At 41.6% G+C, this 16,796-nt stretch overlaps 1 protein-coding gene across 1 annotated transcript in view; it reads left to right on the top strand.

Annotated features, from left to right (window-relative positions):
- LOC129699152 (low-density lipoprotein receptor-related protein 1B-like) overlaps positions 1-16,796 on the top strand; it is a 603,338-nt gene that overhangs the window by 551,726 nt on the left and 34,816 nt on the right. The gene's annotated exons all lie outside the window — the stretch shown is intronic.

Genomic DNA, 16,796 nt, shown 5'->3' with positions numbered 1-16,796 from the left:
GGATCTGTTTTGGCGATAGGCGAATTGGTGGGGGTCGAGGTCTGGTGGTAGATAGTCCTTGATGTGCTGGAGGACCAACCTCTCGAAGCACTTCGTGATTACCGGAGTGAGGGCCACAGGACGGTAGTCATTAAGGCTGGTGATGGTAGACTTCTTCGGCACAGGGACAATTGTGGCTGATTTTAGGCAGGACGGAATAACTGCCTGGGCCAGGGAGAGGTTGAAAATTCTGGTGAAGATGGCAGTGAGCTGGTGGGCGTAAGCTTTGAGCACCTTACCAGGGACTCCATCTGGGCCGGTAGCCTTCTTGGGGTTCACTGCCAGGAGCACCCGTCTGACATCGTGTTCCCTGACTGTGAGTGGAGTAGTACAAGGAGCTAGGTGAGGGTGGAAACAGGGCTGTAGCAGGTGAGTGCTGCTGTTGTGATGTTTCAAAGCGGGAGAAGAAGCAATTTAGCTTTTCTGCCAGCGGCGCACTCAGGTCTTCTGACTTTGTGGCACAGCCTCTGTAGTTGGTAATGTCTTGTATGCCCCGCCATACCTCCCGTGTATTATTGCTGGACAAGTGGGACTCTATGCTCCTCTTATGGTCCGCCTTGGCTTTTTTAATACCACTTTTCAGATCGGCTCGAGCAGCCCTGAACAGAGCTCTGTCACCTGACCTGAAGGCAGCATCACGGGCTCTGAGGAGTGTGCGGACCTGGCTGGACATCCAGGGTTTCTGGTTTGGGAAAACCCGTATGTTTTTGTCTACAGTCACATTTCCGATGCACAACTTGATATAGTCCAGCACCGATTCTGTGAGAGTTTCCAGATCCTGGTGTTCGAATATGTCCCAGTTTGTCTGTGTAAAGCAGTCCTGTAGATTGGAGAGTGCATTTTCAGGCCAGGTTGTAACAGATCTTATAACAGGTGGGCCTGGCACTGCGTCTGAGGGGGGTGTAGGCTGGAGAGAGCAGGAGGGAGAGATGATCTGACTGGCCGAGTTGGGGGAGGGGGATGGCTCTATACGCGTGCTTGATATTGGTGTAGACATGATCCAGCGTGTTCACCCCTCTGGTAGAACACTTGACATGTTGGTAGAATTTTGGCAGTACAGTCTTCAAGTTGGCCTTATTAAAGTCCCCTGCGATTATGTGAACACCTTCGGGGTGATCCCGCTGCTGTTCGTTAATGGTGTTCAGCAGGAGAGAGAGCGCCTTGTTTACATTGGCGTCAGGTGGAATATACACAGCCGTGACAATCACGACTGTTAGTTCTCTCGGTAGAAAAAAAGGCCGGCATCTTACAGACATGTACTCGAGGTCAGGGGAACAATGATTGGTTATGATTGTCCCGTTGTTGCACCAATTCTCATGCACGTATATACAGAGACCCCCAGAGATAAGAGATATATGCACTATCTCTTATTATGATACATAAGAATTTGCTGCAAGTTCAAAGAAAGTCAAAGGATTGAGAGGGAAAGATAAATGAGAAAGAGTGGAACAGTCAGGGAAATAGTTTGAAGTCTAGCTTCGACTTAACTATGTTGAAAAAGCTTAATCCACACAATTTAGGAATCCAAACAGAACAAAAATAACATTTGCTTTTTTGTGTGTACTCAATGGTATTGAGGAATGTTGGAGAAGATGCTTAGTCTTGATTCTCTTAAAATAACAGAGCAGTCCTGAAGATCTATATTCCGTGATCTTCTTTATATTTCTTGCACTCAGATGAATCATTGACCATGAACACATCTGAAGTGTCCATCATCAACTTCTGTGGGGCTGTAGAGCATTACATTTACACCCTTGATTCTGCCGAGACTCACAATGCCAAATCCAAATGCTGATTATGAGTAGTCTACAACCTGCTGCTTACCCCTTTATACTCCCTCTGTTATTTTGTCACCACTTCTCCATAACTTGGTTCTACGCTTCACCTCCCTTTCTCATCACATTTCAGATTCTACAGCCTTTTGTTGCCTCCACTTTTTTACCTTCCAGCCACTATCCCCACCCTTCCCTCCTCCACCTGAATATTATCTGCCATTCAACCCACCCTCACCAGTATCCACTTATTATTTGACAAAAAAAAGCTGGAGTAACTTAACGGGACAGGCAGCATCTCTGGAGAGAAGGGATGGGTGACGTTTCGGGTCGAGACGCTTCTTCAGACTATTGCTTGCTAGGTCAAGCCTCACCCTTCTCCCACACCTCTTTATATTGGCCATTTCCCCTCTACACTTAGTGCGGAAGAAGAGTCTCCACCCGAAATTTCAGCACTCCATTTCCCTCAGCAAATGCTGCCTAATCTATTGAGCTCTTCCATTTGTTCTCATTTTTTCACTCAAGATTCCAAGATCCAGATTCCCAAGTTATTTACCAAATTGGTACCTTAATTCAATAGAGTTGATAGATTTAGCCACAGTCATCCAGCGGAAATAGCAATATTGGTTTATTTTAAATGGTTTAAAAGTTGTTAAGTGAGATGAATATTTTCTGACTTTATAAAATAACACCCATTGGAGTATTTCACACCTCAGAGCACAAAGGCTGTTGGTTTGTGGTCACAGTGTCACACATTATTTTTCAGTTTTAGAGTTGTGATGGAGTTCATTGTAACTTTCACAGTCATCTCACAAAATGGACAAAATGAAGTGTTAATCCTCATGAGAGTTCTGCTGTTTTATATAATTGAACATCATATGGAGTTATTGTGGTGGCCATTCTTCTTTTCAAAATGTTGTTATAGAATTTATCCTTTTCATTTTTATCTTTACTCATCAGCACTGAAGGTCAGTGGGATTGACTTTCTTTATGTCTGCCCCAGAGGAATACCCTAGCTCTGGACTTCAAAGTTGGGAGAAAAGGGAAGTGATCTATTTTAGGCACTCTCCGTTCTTATTATCTTACTCAAAAATTTATGATGTTTTGTATGAACTCCGGGTGTGTCTGGATGTGCTCCCAGTGAAGTCACTTGTGAATGCCTATGCTGGAACATATTTGGGCTGGAAGGTAGCAACTCATAAAAGATGATTCTGTGTAAGAACTGTAAGGTCTCAATTAGAGGCTTGTCCAGGAAAATTAGGTGAAGTTTGGACTCCTCGGGTGTACTTCAGACATACTACAATACTCTCATAGGTATAGTTCCCAGTTATAAAATCATACAGCATGGCAGCAGGCCCTTCAGCACAACTTGCCCACACTAACCAGCATGTCCCATCTACACTTGTCCCACCTGCCTGCATTTGGCCTATATCCATCTAAACCTATTCTATCCATATACCTGTCTAAATGCTTCTTGAATGTTGCAATAGTACCTGCTTACTTGTGATAGTGTTTCAATATATTGATAGTTATAAAGGTGTATTTACATTATATTAGCTACAGATATGCATTGAGTCATGCCAAATAGTTGTTAAAAGGATCTGACTTATGTTAAGGCTACAATGATCATTACATTTTGCTGCAAACTTTAAATACTCGGGAACCATGATAAAAAAAATGGTATCCTTTTGATAAAAGAGACTGTGATTCATCCAGCAAAGTATAAAGAATGCTTACATACTTCAAATCTGTCTGTTACATGCTTCAAATTCAGGGTGTGAAAATAATCGTGTTCATTTCTAGCCATCCAGTCTCCAGGCATCATCAAGAGGTGAATGGTTCAGTAGTTTTCATTCTGGCCAAAGTGGTGATTTCACAATATTTAATTTATAGATACAGTGCAGAAACAGGCCCTTCAGCCCACCGAGTCTGCACTGACCAGCGATCACCCCATACACAAGCACTATCCTACACATTAGGGTCAATGTTTACAAATACCAAAGCCAATTAACCTATAAACCTGTACGTCTTTGGAGTTTGGGAGGGCATCGGAACGCCAGGAGAAAACCCACGTGGTCACAGGGAGAACATATTCAGCACCCATAGACAGGATCGAACCCGGGTCTCTGCCGCTGTAAGGCAGCAACTTCACTGATGCACCACTATGCAAGTGAAGTCAAATTTATTCGTCACTTGCACATAAAGTGCAGTGAAATGAATTGCAGCAGCAGTACAATTAAAAAAGAACACACAATACACAATAAAAATTTAACACAAACATCCACCACAGCATTCATCACTGTGGTGGAAGGCACAAAGTTTGGTCAGTCCTCCTCCATTTTCCCCTGTGCTCGGGACCACAACCCTCCGTAGTCGCCGCTGCGGGCGTCCAGATGTGTAGACAAGGTAAGTCCAGGTAAATCCTGAATCGGTACTTCCCCACTGGAGACCGCGGCTTCAAGATGGTGTAAGCCGTTGACCGAAGATCTAAAACCCCCACAGTGGCGCGGCCAGAAGCACCCCAGACCACAGGGCCGGTGGTTGGAGCTCCTCTCCAGGGATTCCCGGTGAGGGATCCAGCTCCGGACGTAAGTCCCCGCCACGCCCTCGGTTATAAGTAGGCTAGTGGTTGGAGCTCTTCTCCTCTGGAGTCCCCAACGACGGATCCCAGGCTCTGGATTAGCTAGACATTAGCTTTTCTAATTTCTTTCTTAAGATTATTTTTACATACTTTATACTCCTCAATCACCTCATTTACGCCATGCCGCCTATAATTATTGTAGATCTCTCTCTTTTTCCAAACACAGTGTCCAATTTCCCTTGAAAACCATGGCTCTTTACAATTTTTACTATTTCCTTTCAATCGAACAGGGACATAAAGATTCTGTACTCTTAAAATTTCACCTTTAAATGTCCTCCATTTCTCTTCCACTCTTTCCCATAAAACAAACTGTCAATTTACTACTTTTAAATCCCAATCCCAATCCCAATTAAATCCCAATTTAAATACCCCCCCTCTCCCCCCCCCCTTCTCTCTCCCCCCCCCCCCTCTCTCTCCAGCCCCCCTTCTCTCTCCCCCCCCCCCCTCTTCTCCCGCCCCCCTTCTCTCTTCTCTCTCCCGCCCTTCCCTCTCTCCCCCCCCCCCTTCTCTCTCCCGCCCCCCTTCTCTCCTCCCCCCCCCCCCTCTCTCTCTCTCCCGCCCCCCCCCTCTCTCCCCCGCCCCCCCTCTCTCCCGCCCCCCCCCCCCCTCTCTCTCCCCCCCCCCCCCCTCCCCCCCCCCCTCTCTCCACCCCCCCCCCCTCTCCCCCCCCCTTCTCCCCCCCCCTCTTTCCTCCCCCCCCTCTCTCCCCTCTCTCCCCCCCCCCCCACCCCCTCTCTCTCCCCCCCCCCCCCCCCTCTCTCCCCCCCCCCCCTCCCCCCCCCCCCCTCTCTCTCCCCCCCCCCCTCTCTCCCCCCCCCCCCCCCTCTCTCCCTCCCCCTCCCCCCTCTCCCCCCCCCCTCTCTCTCTCCCCCCCCCCCCTCCTCTCTCCCGCCCCCCCCTCTCCTGCCCCCCCTCCTCTCTCCCCCCCCCCCCTTCTCTCTCTCCCCCCCCCCGCCCCCTCTCTCTCTCTCCCCCTCCCTCTCCCCCCCCCCCCTCCCTTCTCTCCCCCCCCCCTCCTCTCTCCCGCCCCCCCTCCCGCCCCCGCCCCCCCTCCTCTCTCTCTCCCCCCCCCCCCCCCTCTCTCCCCCCCCCCCCTTCTCTCCCGCCCCCCCCCCCCCTCCCCGCCCCCCCTTCTCTCCCCCGCCCCCCCTTCATTTTATTTTATATCCATATCTGGTTTGAATTTAATAAATAAGCTTCTATAAATATCCAGGATTCCAAAGATTCATTCTCCAATGAGTGAAGACATTCCTGCTCACCTCAAACCTAACTGATCCATCCCTATTTCAAGGAGTGTGTACCCTCACTACTAGGAAAAACTCCTCCTTGAATTCTGCAGATGGAAACCATTTAGAATTGTGTACGTTTTAATGCTATGTCCTCATTCTTCTAAAGGTTAGAGAAAACAGGCCTCTCTTTTCATACGATAAGAAATAAACTCCCTACTTTTTGTTTTGTGCACCAAAAGGATTACCTTCATATTTCTCCACATCTGCTTGCATCAGCCATATTCCTATTTACTTGGCTGGTCTATATTACCCGAAGGCCTTCAAAATTTTCTACCCTGATCAATGGCCCTTGTTACTTCCTGCAGGAATTTTAAAAAAATAAAGGTATTTTATAATAGAGTTTAGAAGTTATTACCAAAGGCTGTGTATCACATTTTTTTTTAATTGAACAAGTATCAAGGCAGGTCTTGTCATTTTCAATGGCTACGTGATTAATTTTACCAGCCGCAGCTGAGTTCTAAAGAGACAATGCAATCAGAATGCAGTGCGAAGGTTCTATATACAGATTGGTTTCCCCTTAGAAAATTGTTTTTTTCATTCAAGGCAGATTTTACCGCAAAATTTAACTTAATAGTGCTTTCCTTTCTTTACTCGAGCTGGGACTAAAGATCTACTAACTATATAAACCTCTCGGTTCTGATTACCCAGCATAAAACTCACAATATTCTGAGTCTATTTTGGAGCTAGATTGGCAGGTAAAGTGGCATGCAATAGATTGTACTACCTGAGATTCTAAATGTGAAGTGCACTTTATGCCTCATCTTTCAGGTCTTAACTGGAGGATGTGCATTCGATAATGATTAGAAATATAATGTATTCTGAGCTGTCATTTTCCATTTGGATGCAAACTTCAGTCTTTATTTTATAAAATTAGCATAATACCATTTAGTGTTTTGTACTTTTCTTGCCTTATTTCAAATGCATATAAAAGTATGGAAACGTAATCTTAATGAATGAAGCTATTTCAATTTAGTAGCAATATTATGTTGAAAATACAGTTAATTGTCTTTTTTACAGTTTAAATTTTTTTAAAAAATGTGATTAATGCACATCAAAAATCTGGTGATATAAGAAAAGGCATCAATGCCCACACTAATGAATCTCCTACTTCTTCATTCTATCTTTGCATCAAGCCTGGCTGTAATATGTGTCCAATTGTTTTGTTATTTTATATAACTAATGAAAATCTGCAGCTTTACATGCTGGCATAAATATAACTTTTATATCAGGGCAAAAATTAACAATAAATGCCTTAATTGGTTAATGGATTGGGTATAAATGTAGATAAGTAATATTGACAGCTGAATAAAAAATTTGTTAAGGCCACATTTGCAGTATTTTATGCACATTTGCAGTACTGTATGCACATCTGGTCGCACATTTTCAGAAAGGATTGTGAAGCTCTAGAGAGTGTGCCGAAGAGGTTCATCAGGATGTTGCCTGGATTGGAGTGTAATAGTCTATGAGGGGTTGTACAAAATTGGATTGTTTTGCTTGAATTGAACACCAGAGGCTGAGGAGTGGCCTGATAGAAGTATGTAATATTATGAGCGGTATAGACAGGGTAGATGGTCAGAGTATTTTTCATAGGGTATAAGATGTCAAACACTCGAGGCCACAGCTTTAAGGCAAGTGGGAGAAAGATTAGAATATACTTTTTTTTTACAGGAAGAGGTAGATGTCTGGAACAGTGTAGATGTCTGGAAGTAGTGGAAGAAAATATGATAGCAACATTTAAGAGGCATTTAGACAAACACATGAACATGCTGGTAGTGGAGGAATATTGAGCACATGCAGCAGATGTGCAATTTAAAATGGTATCATGGTCAGCAGCAACAATGGGCCAAATCATAAGCTATTTTACCAAACGCAGAAGGTGTTTATTTCCATGATCGTTAATATTTCTTAAATCTTTTTCTGAACATTTTTATTGAAAGCATATCATCTTATAAAATTAATAAGCTTTTTTTGATGTAATATATGTTTTCTGTTTGGTTTTCATTCAACCTTCACTTGCTGGTACACAGTTGTACTATTCCAGAGTGCAAGACTTCTATTTTTATCCAAATGCATTCTGCCACATAATCAAATCAAGTTACATGTTCAGAACCACAACATTAAACGATGGCTTAAAAACACTATTTCAGTCAATTACTATCATACAGCATTTCAAGGCAACACTGCAATAAGATTATGTCATCCGCTGAGCAATTTTAGTTTTGTACTGGTTTCAAAATAATTGTGGATAGCAATAATCACAGGTTTCTGTTCCTGCAAGTACCCACTGTGCTTTATAGCATGAGTGCCACAGCTTCTCTGATCCTTGTTGCTTCAACTACAATGCCTGATAGATCATCTTGGATTTCCCTGCAGTGCTTTTAAGGCCCACTCAAGAATTGTTATAGGGCAGATTTTACGCATACAAAAATAAACTCAAAGGCATAGAAACAAATCCTTTGCATTTGATAGTAGACAACAATTCTGGAGAAACTCAGTGGGATGCCTACTTTGCATTTAATAGGTTGCAAGAGAAAGCCTTATTGCTCCTCTTTTTATTTAATCCAGCAACATTATGTAATCCAGTGGAAAGTGGCACTGCAGAGCCAAACGCACACCATGTTTTTTTTTAATTGTCCTTGAGTAAACATTTGCCTTGAACTTTCGAAAATGCCCCTTACAACCATTTTGAAATAGAATAATTAACAATTGGCTTGGCAATTTAAATGCAAATTGGATAAACTCTTGTGGAGAATGTTAACGGAAATGTAAATTAGAAATATAACTAGTTGGAAGAAAATTAATCTTTTCCAAAAAAAAACTTTAGTTTTCCTTGTGCTCTCTCAAGTAACCATTCCTCTGTAAGGATTAATTGCTAGCCATATCACATTTGAGTAATGGAGACAGGGGTTCAACAATGATTTTTCATTGTGCAAATTGCAATCATATTCAAAAATAGTAAACTATTAACTTGAATGAACGGAGATTGGTCCTTAAAACATGTCTCGGTGTTCAACCTTCAATTATTTCAGGAAAACAAAATTAGGAATTCAGTCCATCACTGCACATTACTTTCATATATTTTTTAATTTGAACAGAACAGTTGAAACACATTTATCAAACTGAGAAGCTGCCCAGATTATCTCAATTGCCATGTCATTATTAGCTGATGCTTCACCAACTGTTTGCAGTGTTGGCCCGGTTGTGCTGTGATCGAGTTGCTGCCTTACTGCGCCAGAGACCCAGGTTCAATCCTAACTACGGGTTGCGTCTGTTCAAATTTTATATGCTTTCCCCGTGACCTGCATGGGTTTTCCTGGGAACTCCTGTTTCCTCGCACATTCCAAAGGCATAAAGGTTTGTGGGTTGGTAAAAATCTAAATTATCTTTAGTCTGTGTAGGATAGTGTCTGTATGCGGGGATCGCTACGTGGGATGGAGGGCCTGTTTCTGCTATTAATCTCTAAGTTAAACTAAACTACTGATATCATCTAATAGATGAATTAATTTAAAACATATTAGACGCTGCAGTTCATGAAAGTGGCTCATGATCACTTTTCAAGGCAATTTTAGGGATGTGGGATTCAATACCAGGCTTGACAGTAATGTGCATGAACAGTACATCCCATTAATAGACACAAAAAATAATGTCATGCTTACAGGTTTAGGTTTAGAGATACGCACAGTGAAACAGGCCCTTTGGCCCACCGAGTCCCTGCTGACCATTGATCACCCTTTCACACTAGTTATCCCACTACATACTAAGGGCAATTTACAGAGGCCAATTAACCTACAAACCCGCACAGGTTTGGAATGTGGGAGGAAACCCACAGGGTTTCAGGGAGAATGTGCAGACAGAACCCAAGGACAGCATTGAATCTGGTTCACAAAAATGCTGGAGAAACTCAGCGGGTGCAGCAGCATTTATGGAGCGAAGGAGATAGGCAACGTTTCGGGCCGAAACCCATCTTCATACTGGTTCTGGTTCTGTGGTACTGTGAGGCAGCAGCTCTACTGCTCTGCCACTGTGCTGCAACTTACAAATACAAATTGTTTCATGTACTCCATGTTATACAGTTGACATGTTGTAAGAACTATGATTTTTGATAGTGAAACAATATATTTCTGACAGTTACATTATTATTTGTCTCCATTTCCTGATCCGTTTGAGGTACTCTGTTTTCCCATGATTTGAATTGAGGTTTTAAAGCCAAACTGAATATTTTCTACCAGCAAAACTAAACTGCTAACTTTTCCGAAAAATAATGAAAACATGTGTTTTATTTCCCATTGGTAAAACTAAATTATTGCACAAAACCAGTTATGTGCAAATTGAAGATCAAAAAAACCAGTTATTAGAGCAGACAGGTGCACAACCTTTAGTCCGAAATTCCAAATTGAAGATCAGTTTTTTTTCGGTCCTTGAAGAAAGGTCCTTGAAGACGTTGACCGAGGGCGGCCCGCAGAGGTGACAGCGGAACCTCTGGTCGGTCCTCGAAGAAAGGGGAACTAAATCCCCATTCATAAAAGAGAAGGTGAGGGTATATTGCGTGGGAGGGTTAATAATTGACAATCGGATGCTGCCTGCCCGCTGTTAAAAAGTTCCCACGGTAGACTCACGATACACAGTCTTGCGTGGGAACTTTTTAACTCGGCGAGCAGGCAGCAGCAGATTGTCGCTCCCTTCAGTTTCTCAGGAGTTGGAGGGACAGGGAGACACAGCGGCTTTTGAGAATGGTGGGCAATCACTTCCAAAGTTCTGCCCACACAGTCAGTACACCTCTCCTACACTTGTCACTAAGATCATCTCGCAGAGAATGATCCCAGCCTAACCCTCCCTATTCTGCAAGAAAAAAACTACATTGAAGACTCAAACTCGCGATCGAGTAACTGCCGGGATCGAGGCGCAAACCCGCGACCTTGCAGATATGAGCCGAGCACTCTACCACTGCGCCAGCCGTTAAAATCTACGCTAAAAATCATCCATTCCGATAGCCGAAAAATTCCGAATTACGAAAAGTGTCTGGTCCCAAGGCTTTCGGATAAAAGGTTGTGCATGGCATATGACACCTTATGAAAAAGCAACATTTCACACAGAAGACAAATAGGTCATTTTATAGATAGCTGGTCCATTGGTTCGCTGGATGGATGTTTATTTCACAGCTGAAATGCGCTTAACTGAGGAAAAATAATCTGCAGAGCAAAAATAACTCTGAATACTTTGAGGAGTATTTTAAAGGCCTAATTTTACACATTTGAATTTGCGATTGATCCCCACCTTCACGTTCAGTGGTACCAATCAATCCGTAAATATTCTGAGTAAATTACAATTCATTCACTCTGTTCTATATATATTTGAATAATATTGTAACCCAAGCATATACTGTAACAATGTTCTTTGGAATCCCAAATGATTGTTTCTCCATCATCTTCAAAACTATTAAACTTGGTGAGGTGAGATGAGATGGAAAGCGGTTTGCAGTTTTATTTCAGAACAAGTCAACAGATGTAATAATATTATAATGAGGCTGGACTATATGTTCAGGTGTGCCTATCTTCACATAATGATGCAAAAAAAGAATTAATGCTGCCATATCTTACACATACAGCATTACTTGATTTAATTGAAAGGGTTAATTTTATGATGCACTGTGAAAAATGGGCAGAGCAAAACATGCCAGTCAACTGCTCACCCCTTGCCTTTGAATAATTGCACATGAAAAACTGTAAGATAAAGGCAAATAACATGGGGGGGGAAACATTAAGACTGATAGATGTTGATGCAAGTATCCTGGCTGAGGAGATCAGTTTTGGGCAGCAAAAAACCCATTCTATCTGATGCAGGGTCTCTTCCTGAAATGTTGATAATTCCATTTGCATCACAGATTCTGCATTGACTGTTGAATTCCACCAGCAGTTCGCTTTTGGCTCAATTTTTCAGTATCTTCAGAATTTTATGTCTTTATTCTTTGTACATGAGACTGAAGAAATTCCTTTCTTCCTGGTCCAAATGAAGAAAATGTGTTCTATTTATCTTGATGGCACCCCTCTTGGGATCAGTTTAGAATGAAGGGGTGCATGAGAAAACCTACTACTCCCAGGAAAGTTTGTGCATGAATATGGAAATCCCAAACTTCATTAGTGGGACTTGTTATGAGTGGTGCTTTTCACAATTCTGTCCCAAAACTTCAATAGGTTGCCAAACTGCCAACTTCAAGCCATTCCTCACCTAGTAAACCAAAGAAATGGCTGGAGATGATACAAAGCCTCACCTGTCCCTCTTACGCCCACATACTGGCTTTCTTCCCTTTACATTCCCAGTCCTGATTCTGGTCTCAAACCAAAGTAACAGCATTCCTTTGCTTCCACGGTTGCTGCTTAACTCACTGAGTTCTACTGGCATTGTTTCCCTCTGTTGTCACTATGCCTTCACACATTCCACTTTGTGCCAATTTTCCAGTGGAATCTGAAACTTGCATTAGATGTTTTTGGGGCATTAAGCTGATGTAGTCTACTCTATTTGATAATCTCGAAATTGTCCCTTTCGTTAAGTAGCTCCAGATAATATGTTTAGGATTACAAGTAGAATAAACCTTCTCTTGATTAAACACAAAAGTCCTTATGCTCTTAAGTGCAATACTTTCACAACCTCGCCGTTTAATGTACTGACTAGAAACATTTTCAGAACACAAAGAAGTGCATATGTGTTAAAGATAGAATTATAGAACAGTTGCAAAAACAAATTAGTTTTTTCTCTTGTAACACTTCCAAAACAGTTTTATCCACAGATAAAAACAGTTTTTACCCACGAGTAGTTGCTCTACTCAACAGCCAAAAATCTGTAGCCTCCCTTTGATTTGGTATTTTGTTGGTTCACATGCTTGATCAATGGTGTTTTATCATTAATGTTATTATTATTAATGTTTGGTGTTTTCGGAGTCATTCCCGACTGTCAATGTATGTCATGTTGTTACTTGTGGGCGGAGCACCATGGCAAATTCCTTGTATGTGAATACTTGGCCAATAAACTTACTTACTTAACACATCAATTTAGTGTTTAATTTATTATTGCCACATTTACAGAAGTACAGTGAAAAGCTTTTGTGTGCATTCTATCTAATCAAAGAAAAGACTATACACGATTACAGTCAAGCAGTCCCCAGCGTACAGATAAAGGATGAAGGGTACAACATTTAATGCAAGATAAAGTCCGATTAACGATAGTTCAAAGGTCTCCAATAAGGCAGGTGCGGAGGTCAGCCAGCGCTCTAGCTGATGAGAAGACTGTTCAGTTGCCAGATAATAGCTGAGAAGAAACCCTGAATCTGGAAGAAACTGTCCTTGAATTTGGAGCTTGGGAAAAGTTTTAATTTGTTGTTCTCAAAGAAATTGATGGTGACATACTGATAATCTCATAAATAGGGTGTATATTTTATGTCATTTAAACATTATACATGCAAGGAACTGCAGATGTTGGAATATTGTGCAAAATACAAAGTTCTGGAGTAACTCAGCGTGTCAGGCAGCATGTCTAGATGATGTGGAGAGGCAATGTTTCGGGTCAAGACCCTTCACATAAAACAAAATATTGTATCTTTCACATACGTGTGTGTGCATGTTTGGATTACAGAACTACTTAAAGATAAAATGAAAATACTGTGTGGAATTGGAGATACTTGACCTGAGTTTGCAAGGTTGTTCATAACCATGGGAAATGAAATTAAAGAAATTATAATCCCAGTCACAAGGATTTCAACCCACCCAGATGCAGAAACTGTTATGTGCGATAACTGAAGCACAGAAGTCATAAATTGAGTAAACTGGACACCACTGAATAAATTAATTGTTATAAAAGTAGCAAAAGGAAATGAATGAATTTACAGATCAATGGGTAACATGGCAATAGGCATGAGTGATTTCATAAATTCACATACCAATGAGCAGTAACTTGATTGGAGCCAGCATATTAAATTAGTACAATAGTGGGCATCGGAGACGAGAATTACTTTTTCAAATTAATCAAGAATTAATATCAAAGCACTGCTGCCAATGGTGTTCTGAAGGTTTATGCTAATGATTACTGTCAGGATAAGCGTCAAGTAGATGGTGATAAATCTAAGAGCACAAGCTGCAAGATAGAAAGATGCGGTGGAAGACAGGCTGAAATGATGTGAATGTGTTGACAAGAAGGCTGTAGAGAACAAAGGATGGGCAAGAAATATTATTAAAACTCTGGCTCTGGTCCCACATCCAAATTGCATGCTGGTTTGTAAGTTAAATGACCTTGGTAAAATTACCTCTAGTGCGTTAGGGAGAGGATGCAGAAGTGGGACAGGCTAGGATTAGTGTGAACAGGTTGGTGTGTGGATTCAGCAGTAGATGGTCAGTGTGGACTAAGTTGGCCAAAGGGTCAGTTTCAATGCTCTGTACAATCAAAAGAGGCCAAAAGTCTGCCATACTCGCTCGAGCTATTTATTAAGAACATGGCTGATCCTCATTAATACAGCACTGAAATAAACTCTTTGACCACACTCATCTATGCCAGCCAAGATGCCTCATCTAAACTAGCCTCATTTGCCCTTGCTCGATCCATATCATTCTAAACATTTCCTAACTATGTACCGGACCAAATGTGTTTTAAACGTATAAATCATGTCTGCCTCCGTTAATTTCTCTGGCAAATTGTTCCAAATACCCACCATCTGTACGAAAAAGTAGGCCATCAAGTTCCTATGTTAAATATTTCCCCTCTCACCTTAAACCTTCTTTGGTGCAGCTGGTAGAGCAGCTGCCGAATAGCGGCAGAAACATGCTGTAGTTCTAAACTAAACTCTACCATCCAATTTTATTTTCTATTTCATCCTCATATCCTTTGATTCACTGTGTTCAAAATTTATCAATCTCAACATTGAATATACTCGAGAACTGAACATTTGCAAATGCCAAAAGTAAAGAATTCAAACTATGCTATATTCTGAGTAGAGCAATTTCTTCTTATCTCAGCCCTACATCATTGACATTGTGTTCCCTATTCTAGGAACGTTAATTCCTGACAGTATGAGCCAAGTGCAATGTTGATGAGAGAGTGTATGCCTGGAAGCTAGTTGAGGTGTGAGATTAACTTTTGTATTGTGCCAGACGGTGTACCTGTGGAAAGTATTTCTTGTTGTAGCTGTACCTCCAGCTGTACTGCCTCGGGAGCATCCATGATTCCGAGACCATACTAGACCCGAAACGTCACCCATTCCTTCTCTTCAGAGATACTGCCTGTCCCGCTGAGTTATTCCAGCTTTTTGTGTCTATCCTTCAGCAACAACAAGCATGAGTTAATCTTACATTGCAATCCACAGACTATTTTCAAGGATTATCAAATATAGCCTTCATTGTCTTTTCCAGAAAGATCATTAACCTGCATAATTATGTTCGTCAATTTGCACTGTATGCTTTGTTGACTGCTGCAAATCCACCTCTATATAGTAGCAAGCAATAAAAATGTACAGCTCCCAAACGAATCAATGTCCACTGCAACTAAGTCAATGGCAATTGAAGTAGGGCCAGCTACAAAGGTTGGTGTGGATGATCGATAGTTATCTCAAACACTTTACAGATTAGGTTGTTACATTCATTTATTTTATTGAATGGAGAGACATTTTTGTTGAATTGTGGACACGGACTTGTGAAAGATTGATGTGATGTGAGAAGATGATGAAATATAGTCCACAGAGTTTATGCTCATATAGTTTACTGTAAATAACAAAAAAATACATTGGAAAATTAATTCCCATCTCCTTGACATCACTACATTTTGCATTAGTGGGGATAATATCTCATAATCTTTGGTATCATGTATTAATTATGCAATAATTGAATTTTATGTTTACTCATGATCAAGCATCCATTAGGATGAATGGGACAATAACAGAAAGAATGAAGAATTCCTGGCCATAAGATCTGGATTCATAGACTTGCATTTTTTGGGGGAGAGGGATGGGTGTGGCACTGCCTTGTTCCAAAACAGTGCATTTTGACTGCCTATACAATTACGCATACCGTATCAGACCATATTGTTTTCCTTTCTGACCTGGAAACACATTATCATTCCTTCAGCATCACTGGGTAAAAATCCTAGAACCACCAGTCCAATTGTGGGAGTACCTTCATGCATAAGGCAACATATGTTGATTTTGCCAACAACATTCATATCTAGAGTCGATGAAAATTGAAATGAATAAACTCATGGTGAGGACAGTTGCTCCCATAAGTAGATGAATAAATAGATATTCCCCTTACCTCCAGCATTTCTGGAAGAGTGGACAAAAAGTATGCAGTGCAGATCAAACTGCAGAAGTGCAAAAAGCGAAGGAAAAGGAAATAGAGCTTTTAAATTAAAGTCACATCCATCTTGGCAAGTTAGGGAGGGGAATATTTTTCCATCTACATTTCTGTGAGGAATATTTTCCTGAGGATTTCGATTCTGAAAATCTATCACTGCACCAGCAACAATGCCTCCCTTTTACTAGACATGCAAGTTAGCCTTAAGCACTCAGACTGGACTACAAACTATGTTAGCCTTTCCCAATCTTAATCCTCCCACTGACCCATGAAGCATTCATTGCTGCCAGTATTTTCAATTAATAGACACTGCCCAAGATTGCAAGAAACTGCAAAGAGTTGTAGATGTAGCCCAGTCCAACACACAGATCACACTTCCTACCATTGACTCCAACTATACTTCACGCTGCCTCGGAAAAGCAGCCGACATAATCAAAGACTTATGCCACCCAGTAATTTCTTCTCCTTGCTCCTTTCCAAAAGAGGGTAGAGAAAGTTGAAAGCATCACTATACTCAGGAACAGCTTATTCTCCTCTGTTATCAGGCTTCTGAATGTTCCTTCCATAAAGTAGGGTACTGTCTAATTCAGCTATAACACATTGTAGACATTGGACTTTGTCTGTGGACTGATGCACGGCAATGTTGAGAACTATGCACAGTACGCTTTGCTCTAGCTATTTTATCTGAGTTTGACTTGATTGTATTCATGTATTGTCAATCTGATCT

This window comes from Leucoraja erinacea, chromosome 7, assembly GCF_028641065.1.
Source record: "Leucoraja erinacea ecotype New England chromosome 7, Leri_hhj_1, whole genome shotgun sequence".
Taxonomy (NCBI): Eukaryota; Metazoa; Chordata; class Chondrichthyes; order Rajiformes; family Rajidae; genus Leucoraja; species Leucoraja erinaceus.
The sequence above is the reverse complement of the archived record's forward strand: the minus strand, read 5'-3'. Positions and strand labels throughout refer to the sequence as shown.